This window comes from Phoca vitulina, unplaced genomic scaffold (genome assembly GCF_004348235.1).
Source record: "Phoca vitulina isolate PV1807 unplaced genomic scaffold, GSC_HSeal_1.0 scaffold8, whole genome shotgun sequence".
Lineage (NCBI taxonomy): Eukaryota > Metazoa > Chordata > Mammalia > Carnivora > Phocidae > Phoca > Phoca vitulina.
Window position 1 is genome coordinate 72,256,982 of NW_022589711.1, and position 25,060 is coordinate 72,282,041.

General features: G+C 36.7%; 1 protein-coding gene across 12 annotated transcripts in view; it reads right to left on the bottom strand.

Annotated features, from left to right (window-relative positions):
• Nucleotides 1–296: 296 nt before the first annotated feature.
• The window catches only part of LOC116634082 (EGF-like and EMI domain-containing protein 1), a 649,939-nt gene continuing 625,175 nt past the window's right edge, over nt 297–25,060 (bottom strand). For 5 of the 12 annotated variants that reach the window (XR_004299846.1, XR_004299848.1, XR_004299843.1 and 2 more), the window contains 4 exons: nt 18,182–18,965; nt 8,657–10,120; nt 1,764–1,888; nt 297–386 (listed from right to left, as the gene is read on the bottom strand). The gene's annotated coding sequence lies outside the window, so the exon portion shown is untranslated. The remainder of the gene's footprint in view (nt 387–1,763; nt 1,889–8,656; nt 10,121–18,181; nt 18,966–25,060) is intronic. The other 7 variants (XR_004299844.1, XR_004299851.1, XR_004299849.1 and 4 more) reach the window with 7 other exon arrangements.

Here is a 25,060-nt window from a genome sequence, read left to right on the forward strand (position 1 = left end):
ACAACAACAACAAAAAACTAAAGGTAACAAGTGCTGGTGAAATGTGATGAAATGAGAACCCTGGTACACTGTTGGTGGGAACGTAAATTGGTACAGCCATCATGGAAAATAGTATTGAGGTTCTTTAAGAAATTACAGATAGAACTAACATATGATCCAGCAATCCCACATCTGGGTATTTATCCAAAAGAACTGAAATCATTATCTTGTACAGATACCTGTACTCCCATGTTCATTGCAGCATTATTCACAAGAGTCAGGATTTAGAAACAAAGTGTCCATCGATGGATAAATGGATAAAGAAAATGTGGTATATAGAGAGAGTGGAGTATTATTCAGCCTTAAAAAAGAAGCAAATCCTGCCATTCGTGACAACAAGGATCAACCTGAAAGACATTTTGTTAAGTGAAATAAGCCAGACAAAGAAAGACAAATACTGAAAAATTTCATTTACGTATATAATTTTAAATAGTCAAACTCATAGAATCAAACAATATAATGGTGTTTTCCAGGGACCATGGGGAGGGGAAAATGAAGAGGGGATGGTCAGAGCTTTAGTTATATAAGACAAATAAATTCTGAAGGTTTATTATACAGCACAGTGCCTATAGCCACTCTATTGTACACTTGTCTTAGTCTATTCAGGCAGCTGTATCAAAATACCACCGGCTGCGTAACACACAAACAATAGAAATGTTTTTCTCTCAGTTCTGGAGGCTGGGAAGTTCAAAATCAAGTTGTGAGCATGGCTGCATTCTGGGGAGGGCCCTCTTCCTAATTCATAATTGGGGCCTTCTTGCTGTGTCCTCACATGATAGAGGGGGCTAGGGAGTAATGTTGGATCTCTTTCGTAAGAGCAGTAATCCTGTTCATGAGGATTCAGGCCTTGATCACCTCCCAAAGGCCCACCTCCTAATACCATCATATTAGGCATAAGGATTTCTTTTCTTTTTTTTTTTTTTTTAAAGATTTATTTATTTATTTGAGAGAGCGAGAATGAGAGAGAGTACATGAGAGGGGGGAGGGTCAGAGGGAGAAGCAGGCTCCTCACTGAGCAGGGAGCCCGATGCGGGACTCGATCCAGGGACTCCAGGATCATGACCTGAGCCGAAGGCAGTCGCTTAACCAACTGAGCCACCCAGGCGCCCTAGGCATAAGGATTTCAACATATGGGTTTGAGGGGGGACACAAACATTCAGATCATAACAATACTTAAAATTTTCTAAGAAGATAAATCTTACATTAAGGGTTTTTTTTTTTTTTTTACTATACTACACAAAGTGATATTTATAATGTAGAGGCTGGAGGAAACCGGGAGTGATGGATATATCTATCTATGGCCTTGATAGAGATGATGGTTTGGTTTGTGTTTATATTTCTAAACTTACCGAGTTGTATACATTGAATACGTGGAGGCTGCTTAGGATTCTCTTTCTCCCTCTCCCTCTGCCCTCCTTCCCGCCCCCCACCCCTGGCTCAGGCTCTCTCGCTCAAAAAAAAAAAAAAAAAAATTACAACTATGGGACAGTTGTTTTGACAAGATCATAGTGACAGAAAGTACTAGTCTTTAGCCAGCTTGGGATCTGTTTTCCCTCTCACATAAGTCTTTTGACACATGAGGGGAAGATGACAGATGACATCAACAAGAGAGGTAGCACTGAGAACGTATCACACAGTCTTCTCTCCTTACATTATGGTGATAGGTACTTGCACTGGGTTCTTTTCAGTGGGGAACAGAATATAGAACAGAAATCTCCACTTACCCAGCAATCATATGCCAATTGATCTCATTCTCCAAACTGGTTCTTGTGGCCTTGTTTTTCTCTTCTCCAGATGTGGGTGACATCACCTTGTTTTGGTGAGTAATATGCACTATCAGCTCTTATTTCTCCCAGTCATATTTATAAGAATTCAGGGAAATAACAAAAAAATACATATTCATCAAGAGAATGTCAGCAATGTTACTTTTGATGACTAGTACAGTCCTTGCATTAGCCTGCAGACCGGAAGTATGGGGGGGGGGTTACTCAAGAGCACAGAGATTATGCTAACAGTTTGTGAATTAGGCAGATTTAGGTTTGTGCTCTGGCTTCTGAGCTTACTAGCTATGTGATCTTTTGAAGAATACTCCATATTTCTGGTGAGAGTTCTAATATCTACCCTATAGCATTTTCTGAGGATTCAAATAAATACAAAATGTGAAGTACTTACTGTAGTTCCCAGGATACTATTCAATATATAGTAGCTTTGATTAACCTTATAATCTTATTAGGAATGAGGACTTCTGACCTCTAATGCCCGTGGACAGCTATAGCGATAGACAATTCATAACCTTTGTGCCTAAGTTTTCTCCTCTCTAAATTGGGGAATAATGTCTTTCCTATCTGATGGGATCATTAAAAAGGTCAAATGTAAAAGAACTGCAACTATTGCAGTGGGTGACCCATAATATGCCCAATTATTTTGTGTTTGTGTTAGGAAGAAGATTAGGAGTCAGAAAAAAGTGAAAATTTTAAATAACCTTGGTGGTTTTTTTTTCTTTAATTGGATGAGAGAAGATTTTGGAGAAGAGAATTTGTAATTGCATAACTGGATGGAAAAGTTGGTTATGATTAAGAAGGTGAGAAACAGGATTCTAATAAAATCAGAATTAAAAATCACGGATTATCATTAAAGTGTAAACATTATTGAACTCCAGGAAATTATTGCTTAAGACTGCTAGGAAGTGAAACTCAGCTTGGTTCCTTTTTTGGCCTACTTAAACACACACACACACACACACACACACACACACACACACTCTCTCTCTCTCTCTCTCTCTCTCTCTCTCTCAATTCCTTGTGATTAAGTAGCTTTGTTTCTGTCATTTTCAACATGCCACTGCTTCCCAGAACTTGGGGAGGCTCTGAGGGATAGGGCTCCCTGGTCCTCAAGTGTTCCTCCTTGCATAACTCTGGTTTTTGAAGAGGTGCGCCAGAGGTGAAGTGCACACTCTGTCATTTCCAGGATTTACGGGGAACCAAAATGCTTGAGTCAGAAGTTGCCAAGTACACATTTCATTTTGATTTAAAAGACAGTTAATGCCTAAAATTGAAAAGAACGCAAGTGATTATTAATGAAATAGGCCACAGGAACCCACAGCTGAGAAGCAGCCCACTTGTCCATGCAGCCGATGATGCTGATTTGCAATTAGGTGGCTAAAGCAGGCTCCTAATAAATGAGAATCGATTTTCTGAATTGATGGTGTTCTGTGACTGAGCGTTGGATCTTCTTTGATGGTGAAGAGGCAAATGGGGCATTTTGATATGTTGCTGGAAAGATCATTTTCTCTAGCTGTACTATAAAGTTCTGTTCATACCCCTGACTTCAATGCCACAATAACTTGGCAAGAAGCTACAACAGCTCACAAATGGATGCTTATAGAGGCATTTAAATTGTCCAGGCTTCGTTGCAGCTTGTAGAAAAAGAAGGGGTGCATGGTTACTGTAAATGTGGACCTTTCCATTGAATGGTGATATATAAGACTGATGACTAATAAACATACCCTACATGGGAAACATTTGAGTGATGACATCTTTTTTCTTTCACCCTTTTAACTAGCCACAATGGCTGGGATTTTACTTAAGAAATATATGGGAAACAGACTAAGCCCCAAGGCAGATCACCCTGGCAGCTGTAGAAAGAGAAGGCTATACTTTCCCATGCACGTTATCTGCATTTTTCTATCATTTTAACATCCACAGGGAGGTCAGCTTGGTCCTGTGCATGATGCACATTGAATGCCCAAGTCTCGCAGACAACTGCAGCTTCCTGCCGTAAGGGAAAAAAGAGACAGACTCTTGGGCTGTGGCCCCGAGGCCCCTGCCACCTATCCAGACCGTCTGGGTTTTTGGACAAATGTACTCATGAAGGTTCCCAATAATCCTGGCAACGATTCATAGTTAGGCCACCTTTCTTCCCGTGTCCCCAACAAGGAAGATCCTGGCATTTCCTTGATCCTCATAAGAGGTTCATGATGATCAAATGACAAGATGATTATGATCTTGCAAAACATAAAGCAAAATGCAAAATGTCATATTATTGGTTAACAGCACTTTGAAACAAAGTAAGGAGTTCTTTGTACCCTCTCCATGTGATTGATTATGTCCAGCTACCTCATTTTTGCCTGCAGCTATGTATTTCTGGTTGCAACATTAGCTTGGTTTGCCATTTGACTCTATCATATCACTGAGCATGTGCCTACTCTTTTGTCTATTCTGTTTTCTCCTATGTTGCTGAGACTTTCCAAGATTTTTCTGAAGTAGTGCATGTAGAATTGTCTCATTCCTTTTTATTGAGATACAATTTACATGTAATAGTGTATTAGTTTTAGGTGCACAATGTAACAATGTGATATATGATATGTGTTGCAGTGCGATTACCCAAACAAGCGTAGTTAATATCCATCACCTCACATAGCTACAAATTTATATTTTCTTGTGATGAGTACTTTTAAGATCTACTCTCTTAGCAACTTTCAAATATACAGTACAATATTGTTAACTAAAGCCACCATGCTGTACAGTCATCCCCAGGAGTTCTAATCTTATAGCTGAAGTTTGCACATTTGACTACGCTTCCCATTTTCCCCACCCACCACCCCCTGCCTCTGGCAACCACCAATCTGTTCTCTGTTTCTGTTTTTTTTTTTTTTTTTTTTTTTTTAAGAATACACATATAAGTGAGGTCGTACAATATTTATCTTTCTCTGTGTGCCTTATTTCACTTAGTATAATGCCCTCAAAGTCTATCCATGTTGTAAAAAAAATGTGATTTCCATTTTTTGTTTTTAGAGAGAAAGAGCACATGTGCTAGCAGGGGGTTAGGGGCAGAGGGAGAGGGAGAGAGAGAATGTTAAGCAGTCTTCATGCCCACATGGGGCTCGATCTCACGACCCTGAGATCATGACCTGAGCTGAAATCAAGAAGAGTCAGATGCTTAACTGACTGAGCCACGAGGTGCCCCAGGATTTCCTTTTTATGGTTCAATAACATCCCATCAGATATATCATGTGATATATGTGTGTGTACTTATGTATACATATATATATGTGTGTGTATATATCTATATATCAAGTCTCTCTATATACATATATATACGTAAAATATATTTTTAATTAATTCATCCATCAATGGACACTTAGGTTGTTTTCATGTCTCTGCTATTACAAATAATGCTGCGATGACATGAAAGTGCAGATATCTCTTCAAGATAGTGATTTCATTTCCATCAGATGTATACCCAGAAATGGAATTGCTAAATCATGTGGTAGTGTTATTTTTAATAATCTGAGGTACCTCTATGCTGTTTTCCAGAGTGGCTGCACCAATTTACAGTCTGATCACAAGGGTTCCCTTTTCTCCACAGCCTTGTCAACCCTTGTTATCTCTTCTCATTTTGACAACAGCCATTCTAACAGGTGTGAGGTGATATCGCATTGTGGTTTTGATCTGAGTTTTCCTGATGATTAGTGATATTGAGCGCCTTTTCATTTACCTTTTGGCTATTTGTGTGTCTTCTTTGGAAAAATGTTATTTAGTTCCTCTGCCCATTTTTTAATTGGACTTTCTTTTTGGTTTTCTACAAGGTTGTAAGAGTTCCTTTTCTATTTTGGGTATTAACCCCTTACCGATATATGATTTGCAGATATTTTCTCCCATTCTGTAGGTTGCCTTTTCATTTTGTTGATGGTTTTCTTTACTGTGCAAGAGTTGTCTAGTTTGATGTAGTTTGACTTCTTTATTTTTTGCTTTTGCTTTTGGGGTCAAACCTAAAAAATCATTGCCAAGACCTATGTCAAAAAAAGCTCCCCCTTATGTTTTCTTCTAGGAATTCCATGGTTTCTGGTCTTACATTCAAGTCTATAATCCATTTTGAGTTGACTTTTGTCCGTGGGCTAAGATAGGAGTCCAGTTTCATTCTTTTGCATATGGCTTTCCAGTTTCCTTAGCACCATTTATTAAAGAGACTGTCCATTCTCTATTGTATATTCTTAGCTTCTTTGTCATAAATTAATTGTTCATATATGTGTAGGCTTGTTTCTGGGCTCTCTATTCTATTCTATTGATTTATGTGTTTGTTTTTTAAGCCAATACCATCCTGTTTTGATTACTATAGCTTTGAAAGATGTTTGAAATTAGGAAGTGTGGCACCTCCAGCTTTTTCCTTTTTTCCTCAAGATTGCTTTGGGTATTCGAAGGCCTTTTATAGTTTCACACAATTTTAGGATTGTTTGTTCTATTTCTGTGAAAAATGTTACTGGAATTTTGATAGGGATTGCACTGAATCTGTAGATTGCTTTGGGTAGTATGGACATTTTAACAATATTAATTGTTGCAATCCATGAGCATGGAATATCTTTCCATTTTTTTGGTGTGTCTTTTTCAATTTCTTTCATCAACGTTTTATAGTCTTCAGTATATAGATGTTTTCACCTCCTTAGTGAAATTTATTCTTGGGTATTTTATTCTTTTTGATGTAATTGTAAATAGATTTGTTTTCTTAATTTTTGTTTCTGATAATTCACTGTTAATGTATAGCATCAAAACTAATTTTTGTGTATTGATTAGGTATTCTGTAACCTTAATTAGTTAATTTATTAGTTCTAACAGTTTTTTGGAGGAGGGTAGAGGAGATTTTTCTTTAGAAAATTAAATAACTTGCTTAATCCTATTTCCTTCCATTCTTGAAACTAAGTTAGATGAATTTAAGCCCATAGGCAAATTATTCCAATTTTCTAGATTCTTTCTGCATCTTGCTTTTCTGCTACTGGAATCTGTCTCATTAGAATAAAGAAGAGCATATACCTACATAAAGATCTGGTCTTTCTAGGATCACATTATTACTAGAGAAGGGAAGGAAATATTTCTTTGCTCAGATATACGGTCCTCTTATATCAACATGAATATAAAATATGCCCAGATATCTAGAGTATCTCATATTCTATGGGCCTTCTTATTTTACTTTCATAATATACTATTCAAGGTAGCTTCCAGGATCCAGTCTTCTGAGAACTGAATGGAAGATGTTGAGGTCAGCAAGATTTAACATGACTAACAGGTCATTTTAAGGAGTAAGTGCTAATCCCACGGTCAGCTCGAAGAATGATGCTGTCCCTTCTGTCCTTCCTTTTATCACACTTGTTGCTAAGGCAAACATGCATTTAGAATCAAGATTGCATGTCTAGGATGATGTAGAAAAAGAAATTATAAAGTTATAAAGTTAAAAGCTCTTGCTCCCTACTCTCTACTCCCCATCCTCATCCTGCCCAACTACCTAAACATTAAAATACTATCTAGACATACTTCATTGTGAGCCTTAAGAAGGTATGTTGCTATTGGCAACCAACTTCCTAAACATCACTGCACACTTATTAGGAAAAAAATCAGGGTTGATGAAAACACAAAGGTAAGATTTGTTCTAGATGATTTATTCTTCTGTAATTTCTTCCAAGAGCCCCGGACCCTCAACACACACACACACACACACACACACACACACACACACACACACACCCCTTTTTCCCTTAAATAAATAATGAGTTTTGGAAGTCCTTTAACGTTTTTTTTTTTTTTTTCTTATAGACATCATTCTAAAGGAAAATAGAGACCAGTGTATTCTGTAAGTTTATGTGAGTTCCGAGAAAGGAGTCACTCTGGTGCAGTTTCAGCCCTCACTACAGCAAGTTTCTTTATGGTGAGTATGACAAAGGGCAGGCTGGGCTGCAACACTGCCAGCCGTCTCTATGTTCAAGAACCTTCTCTCACTCTTCTTGATTTGACATGAAATATTAAACACCAGTTACCAGCAAAAAGTTATTGAACACAGATGTCCACTATCACTTTCAAATTGCTAAAGTCAATTTAGGTTTATATATTTTCTTTGCTTTAGCATTCACATGCAACGCAAATGTTCTGTGACAGTAATGATTTCACAATATACCCTTTCAATTAGGAAAGCACATCGTATATGTGTTTTCAGTTTTAAAGTGCCTATTTTTTCATTCAAAAGCTCTGTGTCCCTCACTAAAAATGGGAGCTGGGATCGAAACATAAATAAAAAGAAAGAGCTCCACCTACTGATTCATTTTTAAAACTTTTTTCTGCTCTCATGTTGAATTGAAATGCTCTTGGCACAACAGGGATTTTGTGAGCATGTAGCTCAAACTGTTTGGTTTGAGTCGCCCCCATGGAAAGGAATAGACGAGAAAGGAGCTCTGTCTCTGTAACTGAAAGAGCCTCCTACCCCCACATTTTCTGTGCCCCTCAGAAGCCCTAATTAATAAGTCTGCTTCAGGGTTAGTGCTCCCCAGGGATATGGGTTAACTGTGGCATTCCCTTTTGCTGGATTTAACAGAATCCCAACGGGTCACACATTTTGCTCCACTACAATAATTGTATTCATGTCACTGACCGCCTTTTCCTTCTGAAGGACTTGGTGGGCCCTCTTTGACAGGATTTACAGGGCCATGTCTCCCTCGGGTGAAACTGGAATTGTTTAGCACCTACCATACTACTCCACTGGCCCAACCACTAGACTCAAGTGATTTCAGAGAGGAAGTGAAGAAAAACATCCACTGGGAACCTGGCGGTAATTTAAGGAGGCCAAGAGTAATTACTTGAGGAGAAACTGCTGTGCCAGTCTCCTGGGGGCGAGCGTTGAGAGAGGCAGCTGGACCGGGGGCTCTCTGTGACGTCTGTCAGCTCTCACCCTGTTACCTCTGTGGCTGAGAAGCTTCCAGAATCATTTTTAATTCCTGCCTTGGAGCTTCTTTTGAGAAGGGCGTGTTCCCATGAGTCTCCCATTGTGTGCCAACCCAAGCAGCTTCCTGGGGACACAGACAGATGTGACTTATGGGGGGGGATATCCTGGCTGCCTTGAAGGCTCATAATGTTCTGGATTTTAGGTACCCACTGCTTCCAGCTTGGACCCTGCTTCCTGTACTATAGAATTTCTCTTAAGATGAATAAACACCAGACTGTATTCATCTCATACATTTGAGCAGTGGCTATAGAAAATATTACCAATGGGTAACAAGATGATATCTGGAAACACACAATGGAGTAATTTAGATTAAAGTCTCCTACCTTTGAATCTGTCTGCTCAGTCATGCATTCCTATAGACATGATTAACTAACCATAAGACCCAGGAATTCAAAGTCTGAATAGAAAATGTCCATTCTTCCCCCAAATGAATCACACATCACCTATCACTGCAGAGTTGCCAAACTCTATGATTTTCTTGTCAAACATAAATTCAATAGCTGACCAGAGCCAGGGACAGAAATTTCTTATAAATCAAATAACTACATACATTAGAGGGAGATGCAGGGGACCCACTGCCACATTTCAGTCAATCAAAAATATGTGTAATGAGTGTCTGCTGTGTTCAAGGTACTGTGCTTGGTGTTGTGAAGGTATTTAATGAAATATGACCTGGCCCTAAACCTCAAGCAAGGAAACACCTACCTCACATTGCGGCTCTGAGGCTTATATGCAATTACCCAGCACAGTGCCCGGCACCCAGTTGGTAATAGGTAAATGGTCACTAATATCATTACTAGTAATGTAATATAATATTTAGGTAATATTTAATAGATAAATGGAAGAGATGTCACATGATGGAGTGGTGACCAAATGGTTGACTCAGACACAAACTGTGCTGAGATCAAAAGAAAGGGGAATTCCTGGAGTCTAAAGTGGGTGCGATAGTTTCACGCAGATGACTTGAGCCCTAATTATAATCTACCATTTTTGGAAGCTCATTAATGTCCAGGCAGTGGACTAATCAATTGACCATTTCATCTCTTTTTTACTTTTACAGTGAAATGATGTAGATATAATCACCCTCATTTTACAATGAGGAAATGGGGTTCTGGGAGGCTAAGTAGCATATTTCGTGTCACAAAGGCCTGACACTAATGCTGACGGTTTTTCTGCTTACTCAGATGGTTGCCATCATAGAATTACAGACTGTTCGAGCTGGAAGGAAATGCAGAAACCATGCTGCCCTAGTTGCTTACCTGACAGGTAAAGAAGCAGAGGTCCAGAGAAGAAAAGCCATTCGCACAAGTTCACACACCTAGGTAGGGATATTGCTGGAATTAGAAACTGGGGCTCTGATTACAACTTGGTGCCATTTCCACTATTTTTTCCAAGTATTTTTCAAAATTTATCCTAAGTCAATAGCACTTTATATATACAAATATAGAAAGATTATGCTCAGGGAAATCTTTGGTCTCCAAGTCAACTTTACAACAGCTCTCTTCTCTGCTGAGTAGGCACTTAATGATTTCCTGTTATTGAGAAATCATGCTCCACCTCACATTCCACCCAACTCCATTCCTCACACATACACACACACACACACACACACACACACGCACTTAAACTCACACTCAAAATGCATACACTGTTTTTATTCAGAAGGTATAATTCAGGCGAAGTTTATATGTACATCTGAGGCTTCTATTATTATTATTTTATTTATTTATTTATTTATTTATTTTATTTTATTTTTAGAGAGAGCATGAGAGGAGGGAGGGGTAGGGGGAGAGGGAGAGAGAGAATCCCAATCAGGCTCCACGTTGAGTGTGACATGGGCTCGATCTCATGACCCTGAGATCATGACCTGAGCTGAAACCAAGAGTTGGACCCTTAACCAACTGAGCCACCCAAGGGCCCCTTGAGGCTTCTAATTAAACCCAGCCTTAACTGAACCAATCTGTCCTCAAACTCATCTTTCAGCAGGATTTGGACCTAATCTGTTTCCTGGAATTGTATCATGTAGGAAAAATATGGCAAATATCTACTAATTATTGATGCTGTGGTCAGAACGTTTCTGTCCCTGCCCAAATTTATACGGGAAAATCCTAATGTCCACAGTGATGGTATTAGAAGGTGGGGCCTTTGGGAGGTAATTAGGTCATGAGGATGGAGGCCTCCTGAATGGAATTAGTGTCATACAAAAGAGGCCTCACAGAGCTCCAATGCCCCTTCCAGCATATGAGGACACAGAATGAAGACACCAGCTATGAACCAGAAAGAGGGTCCTCACCAGAAGGCGACCATACTGATGTCTTGATCTTGGTCTTCCCGGCTTCCATAAAGGACTGTGGGCGATAAGTTACTGTTGTTATAAGTTACTCAGTCTGTGGTATTTTGTTTTAGCAGGCTGGATGGAGTAAGACAATGGATATTAATAATTGATTACAGTATACTTTCTTTTTTGGTTCATGAATGGTTCCAAGATCGATCACAGTGCCTATCAATCAGAATGTTAAGTGAAATGAAAACTTTTGCTATCCCTGATCACAGGTTCTTCTTGGTCTGATATAATCATGCTGCTTTGTGTCCCTCTTTTATTTCTTGTTACAGTGCTTTACCAATTTCTAGAGTTGACTCAGGCATAAAATCAAAAGAAACATATGACATTGCAGTAGACAGATTCTTTTAACAAGGTAAATACAGCAAAAACTAATAATTGATTTTTCAGTTCACTAATTAAATTCTTTTTTTATTCTTTGAGAGTATAATTGTTTATCATAAAGCAAATACTTGGGTAACTCTCATCATGACCACGAAATAAAATATTGTCAGTGCCTGGGAAGCCCCTTTGTGCACCTTTTTCAATCACTCCCTCCCCCTCAAAATTACCAATACTTTGAATGTTCTGATAATAATTTCCTTCCTTTTCTTGATACCATCAAATATGCATTGTTAAGCACTCTAGTTTGTCCTATTTTTAAACTTCATTTAAATTGAGTCATATAGAGTGTATATATATATATATATATATATAAATTATGTATTCCTTTATATATAATGTTCACATACATATTATGCAATATGTACATGTATATATTATATATAAAGGAATACATAATTTAAAATATATTATTAATTAACAATACGTATTATTAATATAACATATTATTATGTTCATATAATATATTATATTACTAATATAATATATTTATTATTCCTAGCCTCTTTTACTCAACATCACATCCATTCATTCATGGATATGCCACAGGTTATTTAGCCATACTGTTGAAGGACATTTTTTCCGGTTTTGACTATGGTAAATAACGCTGTTATGAACATTTTTGTACATGTCTTCTGGTATGTATGTTCTGCATTATCTTGAGTATATATTGAAGAGTAAAATTACAGGGCCATAAATATGGTCAGCTTTAGTAAATACATTTTTCCAAAGTAGTTGTAGTACGATCCAATACCAATAAGTGAGAATTCCCATTGCCCCCTAATATTTATTATTATTATCAGCATTTTAAAATCTAACCATTCTTTAGGAGATTTTAATTTGTATTTTCCTGACTACTAATGAGGTTGGATGTCTTTTCATATATCCCATATGTGATGGATGTTTGCTATCATTGTGTACAGATGTGTAGTGCCTTTTCAGTTTTCTTTCCTTTTTTTCTATTAGGTTGTCTGCCTCTTCCTTATTTTTATGTGGGAGTTCTTTATATAATCTGGAAAAAGGGTCTTTACTAGTAACATGTGTTGAAAGCATTTTTTCCTCTTGATTTTTTTAACTGTCTTAATGGTATATTTTGATGAACAGAAAAGTTCAATTTTAATATATAACCCCATTTATCTATCTTTTACTTATGTTAGTACTTTTCTTCTTATTTAATAAATTTTCACCTATAGGGGCACCTGGGTGGCTCAGTCGGTTGGGTGTCTGATTCTCAATTTCAGCTCAGGGTTGTGGGGTTGAGCCCTGCGTCAGGAGTGTGGAGCCCTTAAGATTCTCCCTCTTCCTCTCCTTCTGTGCCCCTCCTCTGCATGCGCTCTCTTTCTCTTTCTAAAAAAAAGAAAAGAAAAGAAAAGAAATTTTTACCTACAGTGAGATTATAAATATATTCTCCTATATTATCTTCTACACGCTTTATTATTTTACTGTTCACATTTAAATCTATAGTACATATGAAATTCATCGATGTTTATATATGATGTGAAGGAAGACCAAGTTTCTTTTGTTTTTTTTCTATACATAGCCAATTTTCCCAATATCATTTGCTGAAAAGACCATATTCCCCATTATTCTATTTCCTACATGATGTAAATAACGTGTGCATATATGCACTAGTCTGTTGATGAGATCCTGATCCTATTCATTTGATCTACTTATATCTTTATAAACCAATACCATGCTCTCTTAATTACTGTAGCTTTATAAGTTTGACATACAGTAGAGCAATACCAACCATTAATGGTTATTTATAGAGCAGATGACTGCAGAAAATACACAGAAGGTACATCAGAGGAAGAATGAAAATTAGGAGATGGTGGAACATCCAGGGCTTAGTCCTTGGACCACTTCTCTTTTCTGCCTGTGCTTACTGACTAAGTCATCTCATCTAGTCTCTTGGTTTCAAATACCTATTAGCTAATGGCTCAAAACTCTCTGTCTCCAGCTTGGACCTTCCCCCCAAATCCTGGATCTGACTTTCCAACATCCTACTTGACATCTCCAGTTGAAAATGTACTAGGCATCTCAAACTTAAAATACCCAACACTGACCGACCTCCTGATACCTGCTTCTCCCCATTAAAGTTGTGGCTCCTGTAGTCATTCCCATCTCAGTTAGACAGTAATTCAATTCCTTCATACATCTTGATAGTATTTTGTTTTGTTTTGTTTTGTTTTCCCTCTCTTTCTCACTCTTCACATCCATTGCACCAGCAAATTCTCTTCGTTCTGCATGAAATTTTATCCAAAATTAACAACTTCTTCCCACTCCATTCTTTACATCCTAGACACCATCTTCCCTTTCCTGAATTATTGCATTAGTCCCTCACTAGCCTCCTTGCTTCTGCCCCTAGTTCTCCATAATTTATCCTCTATCCAGAAAGTATAGTTATTTTATTATTCCTCTTTACAAAAGCAGTTCAATAGATTTCCACATCACTCAATGTAAAAACCAAAATACTGTGTTGACCGACCACCTAAGTGATCTGGTTCCCCGATATCTCTCTGATTTCATCTCCTAACATTTTTCCCTTCATTGTCTCTGTTTCAGTTACCTTGGTCTCAAACATGCCAGGCATGCCCTCTCCTGAGCGCTTTCACATTAGCTGTTTCCTCTGCCTGGAACGTTATTGGTTGTCTCCCTGCCGATATCCACATACCTGAATTTCTCCTTTCTTTTAGTTCTTCACTATATAGTTACCTTCTCAGTGAGATCATCCCTGGACATCTTATCTAAAATTTCACAGTCTGACATCATCTCATGTTGCCTTTCTATGCTTTTTTTTTTCTTAGCACTTATTACTATTTAATATGGTCTCTAAAATAATGCATTTTACTTATTTATATTGTTTAATTTGTGCCTCTGAAGTGATGTGATTCAAAGCCCAACTGGAGGAATTAGCCTGAAAATGGAGTAATAGCAGTATAGCCCTTATAACAGATCAGGGATATAGGATAAATGCCCACATTAGTGGGTTTATTACTCTGATACATTGAGGGATCCATAATCTACTTCATAGACAGTGAAGCTCCTGACTACCTACATATTATCTCCAAAAGACTTGGCTGGGCAGATTTCTTGGAACTATGTATTGAAAACTTTGTTATGATAGTAAGTTTTGTGCTTTATAATAATGTTTGAACACTCTGAGTATTGAACATGGTTGGAAATGGGGTAGATGGGGAAGTGGAGTGGGGACAAGAAGAGAGAAATATGCATATCCAAATTCAATGTGCTTATATTCATTTGAGTTAAAAAATTCTTGTCAATTTAAGAGGTAGCTGGATGTTATATCTGTAGCTTTAGCTGTGATTTTGTCCTGAAATTTGGTGGTCCTATGAAAGGGCCAGTAGTTAGTTGGTTAACTCTTAGATCACTTGCAATAAGAAGCAGTTACAGGCTTACAAGAAAATAGAAATACTATCCAAATACCACCACTCTCATATGGTCACCCAATAAGTGAGGTGATTTCCTAGATGAATGGACATTTAGATTTCAAAGACTGTGTTTGTTATGAATTAAATTGCATCCCTCCAAAAAATCTTCAATAATAAAGTACCTATGACCATGACTTTATTTGATAATGGAGTCTTTGCAGATGAGCAGATTAAGTTGAGGTTATTAGGGCAGACCCTAATTCAGTATGACCAGTCCCCTCATAAAATGGAAATCTGGCCAGAAGCAGACACACACACACACACACATACACACACACAGGGAGAACACCAGGTAAAGATAATGGCAGAGATCAAGGTGATGCATCTACAAACCAAGGAATGTCAAAGATTTCCAGCAAACAATCAGAGTCTAGGCAAGATCCACGGAACAGATTTTCCTCATAGCCCTCAGACAGAGCCAACCTTGCTGATATGTTGATCTCAGACTTCTGTCTACCAGAACCGTGAGACAATTTTGTTGTTTAAGCCACACAGTTTGTGATACTTTGTTATGGCAGCCCTAGGAAACTAGTACGGTCCCTATTCTTTTAAAAACAACTAGAGTAAATAGGATTCAACTTATGACCACAAGAATTTTAATCTAGTAAGATTTCCAAGGCTGAAAGAGTCATTGTTTTAATAGATTTTCCAATTTAGAACAATTTTAGACTTAAAGAAAAATTACAAATATACTACAGAGAATTCCCACACACACTTTCCTTTAACATCTTACGCACTTGTTACAAGTAATGAACTGATAGTGATACATTATTATTAATTAAAGTACATACTTTAGGCAGATTTCCTTAGCTTTTGCCTAGTCTTATCCCATCCAGGATACCATGTTACATTTAGCTGTCATGTGTCCTCATGCTTCTTTTGCTTGTGACAATTTCTGACTTTCCTTGTTTTTTGATGACTTTGATCATTTTGAGGAATACTGGCCAGTGTTTTGTGGAACATCCCTCTGTTGGGATTTGGCTGATGTTTTCTCATGATTAGACTGGGATGGCGAGTTTTAGGGAAGATCAAAGATGTAAGGTATCATTTTCATCACATCATACCACCAACATGACATCACTGCTGATGTTAACCTTGATCCCCTTGTTGAAGTAGTATTTGTAAGATTTCTCCACCCCCCTCATATGATATCTTTGGAAAGAATTCACTATGCCACAACCCATACTTAAGTAATAGGGAGTTATGCTCCACCTCCTTTCGGGTGGAGTATCTGCATAAATTATTTAGAACTTTTTTGCAAAGGAGAATTGTTTCTTCTCCCCAGTCGGCATTGTAATTATCTAGAATAGCTATTTCAATACCCTGAGAATAGAGAGACTCTACAAAGAGGCTAACTTAAAAATTTTACTACATAATTTCTCTTTAAAACAAAACAAAACAGTATTAGCACGTTATCTATAACAGAGCAAAGATCCTGGTCCAGATAAATAGAAATAATAATATATACTTTTTAAAGGTTTCCTCTGGTCATATGGTCTTAATTTCTCTCTACTAAAGCATGTATTCTCAATTACCAAGAGCATGAAAATTTGTTCCCAATTACAAAGGAAATTTATTATTGGATCACAAGATGTTTTAACCTCTTCCATTGTCACGTGGAGGGTTTTATACCCTTGTTTATAATACTGACCCAATACTGCCCTTTTTTCATGTTTATCCTCCTCCTGAGGTAGAATACAGGATAGAAAGGGAGAAAGCCTTGAGTTTCCCCAAAATGGTAAGATTTTTTCACTAACCATAGGGTGTGCCTAAATACAGAAATTCCAGATTTTGCCTTTAAAAGTATGGAGTTCCACTCTTCATCTCCTTTCTCAGATAAAATTAATAAAGTGGTATTATAGAAAAGCTCATGCTTCAAGGACCCCAATAGAGTATACTTAATGCATCAATATTATTCATTTAGCAAACATTTATGGAAGGCTAGCCATGAAGGCACTATCTTTTGTTCTGAGGAAACAACAATAAGAAAGTATAGTTTAGGTCTCTGTTTTGATATAGTTTTAAACTTGGGGGAGAAGACCAGCATTGAGTAAGAATTAAAAGTTTGCTAGGTCACATGATGAAATTTAGGCTACTATGAGGGTATAAAATATGATCAGTTAGTGAGTGATGGACAGTTAATTTATTGCAGAAAAACAGAAGGTTTCTTTGAGAAAATGGATGTTCGAGCTAATTTCTGCAGTGTGCATAGGAGTCAAGTAAGCATTGGGAGCCAAGTTGGGGATGATTATCATATTAAGTGATATAGTCCTGCTTTGTTTGAGCATTAAGTTTCTCCTTGCTTTACAAGGGACAAAGAAACTTTGGAAAAGATCTCAAATAAGGCTAACACTAGAGTTTAGGATATTTTTGGAAAGCTAGTCGAAAACTCCTTGCCCTGGACAGTTCTTATAAATAGTTAGGGACAACTCATACTGGTATCTTCTCTTCAAAAAAAATCCATGGAAACAGCAACAATACAGTACATCCATAACTGATGTAGTGATTTACAATATCCAGGCTCTCATGCAAATGGCAAAATTGTGTGGTTGTCAGGATGTTTGCTACAAAGGCAGAAAAAATCTGAGACAGCGATTTCCCCAAATGTGGTGACAGCCTAGTCATAAAAGAACATTCTACCTTATTGTTATGAATATATTAATCATTCCAGTGGTTTACTGTAAGTATCTTTTACCATTTATAAGAAAACATCTGTTATGACTAGATGAAGGATCAGCTGCCAAGTATATAGCAATTTTGTTTTTAAGGATTGCTTTCTAAAGTACTCCCATTCCACCCTTCACTTCATTCAGGTGCATGTATAGAGATATAGGAGGTCATTTCCAGAATTTTCTGGGTCAGTAGAAGCAAATTCTTGAAGAGGTTCATAAGATAAAGTTTTTGCTTTTCTCAGAATTTGAGTATTTCTTTGAGATCACTCCATCCCATTTTCAAAGAGTACTATCCCCCCCCCCCCCCCAACAACCCCAGGCCACTTTCTAGGACTATCTTCAAGGTTAATGTTTAAGTGTTAATTAAGCCTAGCCATCTCTTAAAAGATAAGTAAGTAAACAGGCTAGCCTTGATAACAAGGTTTCTAAGACAGGACATAAAGGAATGTTAATGCATCTTTCATAATGGAAGCAATATGTTTATAATCTTAGACTTAAAGTAACTATGGTTACAAAGCCTTGTGCTGTCTCACCTTTACTTGATTCCTTTCACTGGGGATCCACCTCTGTCATCAGGTGAGAGTCTCCTTGGCTAATGGCACTCAGTTTGTCACCATGAGAATACAAAGATTAAATACCGTGTGAATAGAACGTGCACATTTTTTTTTATCTGCTTCAGAAGTGTCTTTTCAAGAAAGAAGACTTGGTCAACAAAGAAAGAAGTGTTCTCAGTTTAAACCAACTTTCTAAATAAAAAACATTGGCTTTCTATTGTACCTGAAGTGCTTTGTTATCAATGATTACCTAGCAAGTACAAGTCTTTAAACCCATAGTCCTGATGTTGACTAAGTGCTTCAAAAAGAATTTCTGAAGATACTTAGGGTGAAAGGGTCAAGAAGAAGATTTTATCAGGATCTAATTTAAAATACTGGATTTAGGATAAATCGCTGCAGACGTCTTCTCAGAGTGTTAAGGACATAGGAAATTGCTCAAAGCGTAACATTAGAAACAAAGCAGGACTCAAAACGTATATATAATCTATTTTATAAAACAATATAAAATGTATAAAGATGAAAGGAAGTACCTGAAAACATAAATGGTGGTTATTTCAGGGGTGAGATTATGGGTGATTTGCCTCAATAAACATATATTACTTAAAAAATCAGGAGAGAAACAGTAAGCTTTACATAATAATCTATTTTAAATAACAGCTACAGCTTTGGCAATTATGAAAAGGACTCACTCTTAATCGAGGACACTTTCAGAGGAGGTTGGCAAATGATATCAGGAGCCATGGAAGCACCAATGATTTTTCACCTGGGGAAAAAAAGAATAATGAAACATGAAGGCTGGCTCCAACCATTTGAAAGACTGTCAGGTAGAGGAGTATCAAGACTTATTTTCCAAAGACTAGAAGTTTTATGGAGTCAGCACTTGTCTTAATTTAAGAAAGACATTTCTAGCAATCAGGGAAGAAACCGATATTCAAAAAGAAGTTGGACGGGTATCAGACAGACAGTTTTGACATCAATATTGAGTGAGAACTAAGACTATGGGATTCTTAAGGTCCTTTCAATCCTTGGATTCAATTACTTTAAACATTGCTAACATATTTGCCCAATACTCAAGGGGTCAGAAGTCTTAGTTTTTCTTTTCCTCTTTTCTTCCCTCTACCCCACTCTCACTTTCTTCCCATACTGACAGAAAACACTGGCTTGTCCAAGGAGTCACTGGGGCAAATTGCCCTTGGAAACAATGCTAAAGGAACAGTCAATTCCTCGTGGTAACACCTCTGATTTAAGTAGAATAGAAATTCCAGAATACAGTGACATGTCCAATTTACCACAATGTGTCAATTATATACCATGAATAATAAGGTGGGGTTTCCTTGGCTTGGGGTTTACAGGGCCTTAAGAAAATTCACAAAGAATAATGTGGGCTCAGATTTCTACAACTCATCTGATCACACATTTGCACATGACCCTATTATCCATTCTTTTCTCTATTTCAACAATTTCCATACCATCTTCCTCAAATATGGTCCAAGAGATTCTGTGGCTGAGCTTCCCAGACATCTCAGTCTCCTAGTTGAGGATGTCCCTTGTGAAGTCCCTAATGAGTATGACATCCCTCATCTCTCTTTGGCTTTAAGTAGGTAGCAAATATTTTTGTAATACCATTCTTTTAGGAACCAGTCAAACAGTATTAGAAACTTTGTTCCAAATACCAATAGCCATTTGTCTGCTAGTAAAAATAGCTGAATATAGATATTTAGAATTTTGGGCAATTCAGATATTTAGAAAACTTATTTTACTCAAAGGCATAAATGCTAGAGGAATGATTTAGCACTTTGGATATGTTTCCTTGATAAATATTAAAAATGTGATTTTTTTTTTTTACTTTTCTTCTGAAATATAAAGCTATGCCGTAGAAGGGAGAACTACAATTCTTTATTCTCTATTTTCTGAGAAAGTCTCTAATTTCAAATATATCATGTTACACTTTCCATGGTCACTTCCCATTTTCTGATTTTTTATTTGGGAAGTACTGTCCTGTACAAGACAGTATTTGTAAGAGACTGCAGACTTGCTCTCTACAAATGAGAGATTATAACAAGAGTAACTACCACAAAGGCTACTGCAGGCGTATTGGGAAAACTAATACACATACCGTCTTAAGCCAGCTTTCTGCAGTAGGTGAGAATGTGCTGTTATTATTATTATTGTCAACGGTATTGCTGTTAACAGACTTAGACTACATAGTCCATATTCCACTTACATTTATTGAGAATCTATATGGTGCAGGTATTGCACTCTATTTTTATTTAATCTTCTTGGTAATTTTGAGTCTTCATTTCAGTTTGTCCTTCTCTGTTCAGATGAGAGATGGGCTAGATGAGTGATGGGTAACAAGGAGGGCACTTTTTATGATGAGCACTGGGTGTTATATCTAAGTGATGAATCACTACTTTCTATACCTAAACTAATATTACACTGAATTAACTTACTGGAATTTAAATAAAAACTTGAAACAAAAATAAGTAAATAAATACATAAACTCATTGCTGGGATTAAATAAATAAATAAATAAAAGATTAGGTATTTTGCTTGGATCACACAGCTATTCCTTCATGTGACAGCCGTGTTAAACCACTGTCCAAGATACTCAATTGGTACAGGACAAATGTGAGATTCAAAGTCATGTTTCTGCAAAGCTCTCCATCCTGCTGTGATGGAGAATGCTGTGAAATATTAATGAAAACAATGTATCTCAATAGGGACAAGCCCTCAAACCTCTGATTGTTTATGATATTTTGGCCTTTACATGATGTCCCTCATAATTAATTTTTATCAATAGAGGATCTGTCTTTTTTAACCATAAAAATCCTATGAATGAATTATCTTTCCAAATAATCTTATTAATAGAAAAGGGAAGAAAAAAAGCATTGATAAAATGGAAGTCCAAAAATGGAGACAGAAAATGTTGGCCAAGAAAGAAGAAAGAACAGGTGTTTGCCCTTATCCCACACTCCTTCAAACTGGAATATGGAAGAGCAACGCTCTTGTTTTTGTGGATATGTGCTAAAGAAAATACAAAAATCCAGCCAAGTTGTGCATTGAGTCTTATGAATATATAGAGAAGTGTTTACATGTCTTGAATTCAGAATGGAATTCTAATCCCCTTAGACTGTGAGCCAGATTTTAGAAGGCCAGTATAAGCCCACTTGCATTGTCTAATCATTCTCTCTTCTGGGAACATTCTAATTTAGCTAAAACTAGGATTTGGACTTTGCCTAGCTATAAATTAAAAGAATACTACATGGCTATGCAGCTCTGCTCAAGAGTTTATTTGCTCTTACATTAAAAAATAACTCAAGTCACTCTCAATGGATTCATTAAAAACCTGATTTCTCCACTTGATAGCTATTTTGCCTGGCAGATGGGATCTGGTTTTTTCCTTATGCTGCATTTTTTGAACTGAGTATATATGGTGGGATAGCAGTATACTCTCCCGCCAACAAAAAAGCCACATGCATATTTCAATAAAATCACATTATTTGGCATCTACTGTCCACATATGTTCATTTGGCTATTGCTAGTCCAAGCCAATTATAGCCACAAGGGAAATGAGTGTTTGAAATTTAAACAAGGAGCTCTAAATTTTGTAAGAGAGAAGAGGCCTCCTGACAGGTAGATCAGTCTCTAATTCATTTTTAATGCTGTTGACAATTCCATAAATCATTGTTTCTCTCCCATTATGTGCCAGCTTCTGTGCTGAAGAAGTTTGAAAAGAAAACTTCTCTATACTTTTGGGTGGGAGTTCAGGGCAAGGTAAGACTCCTTGAATGATCTTTTAAGGATGAGTAATTCACTATGTAGAGAATAAACAGGATTTCAGACAGAGGGAATGGTATGGAAGTATGGTGAGTTCAGGGGTAAAGCAATTCTTCGATGTGGCTAGAGGGCACGTGGTGGAATGGATGTAGAAACGTAAGTGGGACACTACATCAAAAACTAATGATGTAATGTATGGTGATTAACATAACATAATAAAATAAAAAAAAGAAACATAAGTGGGAAGGGGATGGTAGAGATGATGGATTTCTTTTTTTTTTTTTAATTTTTTTATTGTTATGTTAATCCCCATACATTACATCATTAGTTTTAGATATAGTGTTCCATGATTCATTGTTTGTGCATAACACCCAGTGCTCCATGCGGAACGTGCCCTCCTCAATACCCATCACCAGGCTAACCCATCCTCCCACCCCCCTCCCCTCTAGAACCCTCAGTTTGTTTTTCAGAGTCGAGATGATGGATTTCTTGGTGCAAAGAGCCATCATCAAAATTTTTTAAATGAGGAACGCAAGTTCTATCCCTGTGAGTCCCAAGAAACAAAGTATTATATTCCCACAAATGTGAAAAGAAAACCTGATGCCCTCGTCTCAACAAAGAACGTCTGTACCAAACGTCTGAAGTTAAGTGGACAGATAATTAGGGGCAGAAGTTACCTGGAAATATTGTTATAAGCAAAGAACCAAAGCATGCAATATCTTAGTTAGATTACTCAAAGATTTTTTTTTTTAATTCTGATTTTTAAGGATCTGGTTGAGAACTGGGAGAGAATAAGGTACAGGTGAAATTAATGTGAATGTCTTTTGTATAAAATGAAGGTCACCCAGAGATACCACTTGTTTATTAATTTCTTATATACATGTCAAAGGAAAGTACACACATGCATTTTTTTTTACAGCAAAATAATGGTGGTTGAAAATGTAACTAATTCCATGTGTCCGAATCAGCATCTGGAATACGAATGCACTCTTATTTGGATTTACCAAATTTTTATTACCTTCTAACATTTTCAGCGGTAGATTTTCATCCTATATGGTAGTGTTTTAGAATTGCATGCATAGTATAGTCCAGAGCTTGGGTCCCAGAATCAGGCAAACCTGAGCTCTGTCCCACTTAGGAGCCATAGGATTTCTGCAAGTTATCTGATTCCTTTAGGTATCAACTTTCTCAACTGTTAAAAAGAAAAATCAGATGCAGACTCATATCTACCAAGTAATTATTGTGACGATTAATTAAATTGTTTGAAAAATGCTTATTATAGTGTCTGGTGTATATTAAGAATGTGATAAATGTCATTAACCAATTATATAATTATTCTCATCACCCAAAGATAAACACACGCAATCAGTTTGAGAAAAGACATCTGTTAAAACTACTTTATCTATACACTGAGCCAGTTGATTCATTGCATTTTGCTTGATTAAATAATGATGTAAAGAATAATAACATACATATAATACTTTAGTGTCTAAGAAGTATTCCCTCATGAACAAATAATTTGGCACCAATCCTATGAGTTAGAAAAGATAAAATATTCTTATTGCTTGCAAAGAAGAAAAAAAAGAAATCAGGATAAAACATCCAAGAGAAAAATACCCACAAATGCCAGCATAGACAAGGAAATAAAGAGGAAAGCAAAGCCCTTCAAAAAGATTAATTTGTCACAACAAATGCTTTCAATCAGACTGGAAAAGACATCATATCAGCCAGTGAACTGACATTGTCAAAACGAATGATGGGGAGCTAACAAATATCAGACCTTTTCAACCTTTTTTTTTTATAGCTAGCTACTTATTTCTCAAGTTTAAACAATTCATTCCAAAAGTAATATTTCAGTTATGCTTATGACCCATCACATATATCATCACAAAAATATCATAAAAACACTTATTTAAAAGAAGCATGATTTTTATGATACACAAGTTTGTAAAAAAAAGTACATGATTGAATAAAGTTTAAGGTTCTCTATTTTTAAAAATTATACATTTAGAGATTGAAATACAACCACCGTATTTACCTATTATTTAAATTATTGATCCATAAACTATAATATAGACTTTGAAGTGACAATTCTCAAACTCTATGATGGTGTGCTGAAAGTGTGGAGAAGGGTTCCATCATTTAGTTGAATATGGCCAGTCATTTTCCAAGTTCATATTTAATTGGATTGTCTTTTTAACACTTTGATCACTGAAAGTTCCCTTTTAAAAAATTGATGTCTGGGATGCCTGGGTGGCTCAGTCAGTTAAGTGTCTGCCTTCAGCTCAGGTCATGATCCCAAGGTCTTGGGTCGAGTCCCACATTGGGCTCCCTGTTCAGCGGGGAGTCTGCTTCTCCCTCTGCCTGCCACTCCCCCTGCTGGTGCTCTCTCTCTCTCTCTGACAAATAAATAAATAAAATCTTTAAAAAAATTGATGTCCAAGAATTGTTGAGTCTGACAAAGTGAAAGTCCAAGTATCATAAAATACGTATTGATGGAATTTCTCAGAAAGGTGATTGTGCCTAAATTGAAGTTAATAAATTTTTGTGGTCATATATATTCAGGTTTAAGATTTTTGTTTTATATACCTATAATAGAGTTATGGTTTTCTAAGTAGTACTGATCCCAGCTCATGTAATATGACTAAATATTCTAATAATTCATATTCCACTTTGACTACCATGATATTCAGTTGTTCTGCTTCCTGATCAAGGCTGGTAACCGTTGCTTTAGAAGTACATACATATTCAGATCATTTTAATTGAATTATTCTAAATTTCTCTGAATTGCTGAGTAAGTAAATACAAGGCAGTACACTTGGTTAAAGTTGTACAGAATAGATGCATTGATATCTTTGGGGTTTTTATCCTAAGTGCTCTCACACGAATGGGAAAAAGAAAAAAAGTTAATGCAACTTTTTCTTATGGCTACAAAGTGGGTGGATTAACCAATAATATTTCTTAGAGGTTACTTTGGCACATATCTGATAAATTTAAATAAAGAATTCATGTATATGGGACTTAAATCTAGGAATTATATTTATCATTCATTACAGAAACTGATAGCAGTGGCAAAAG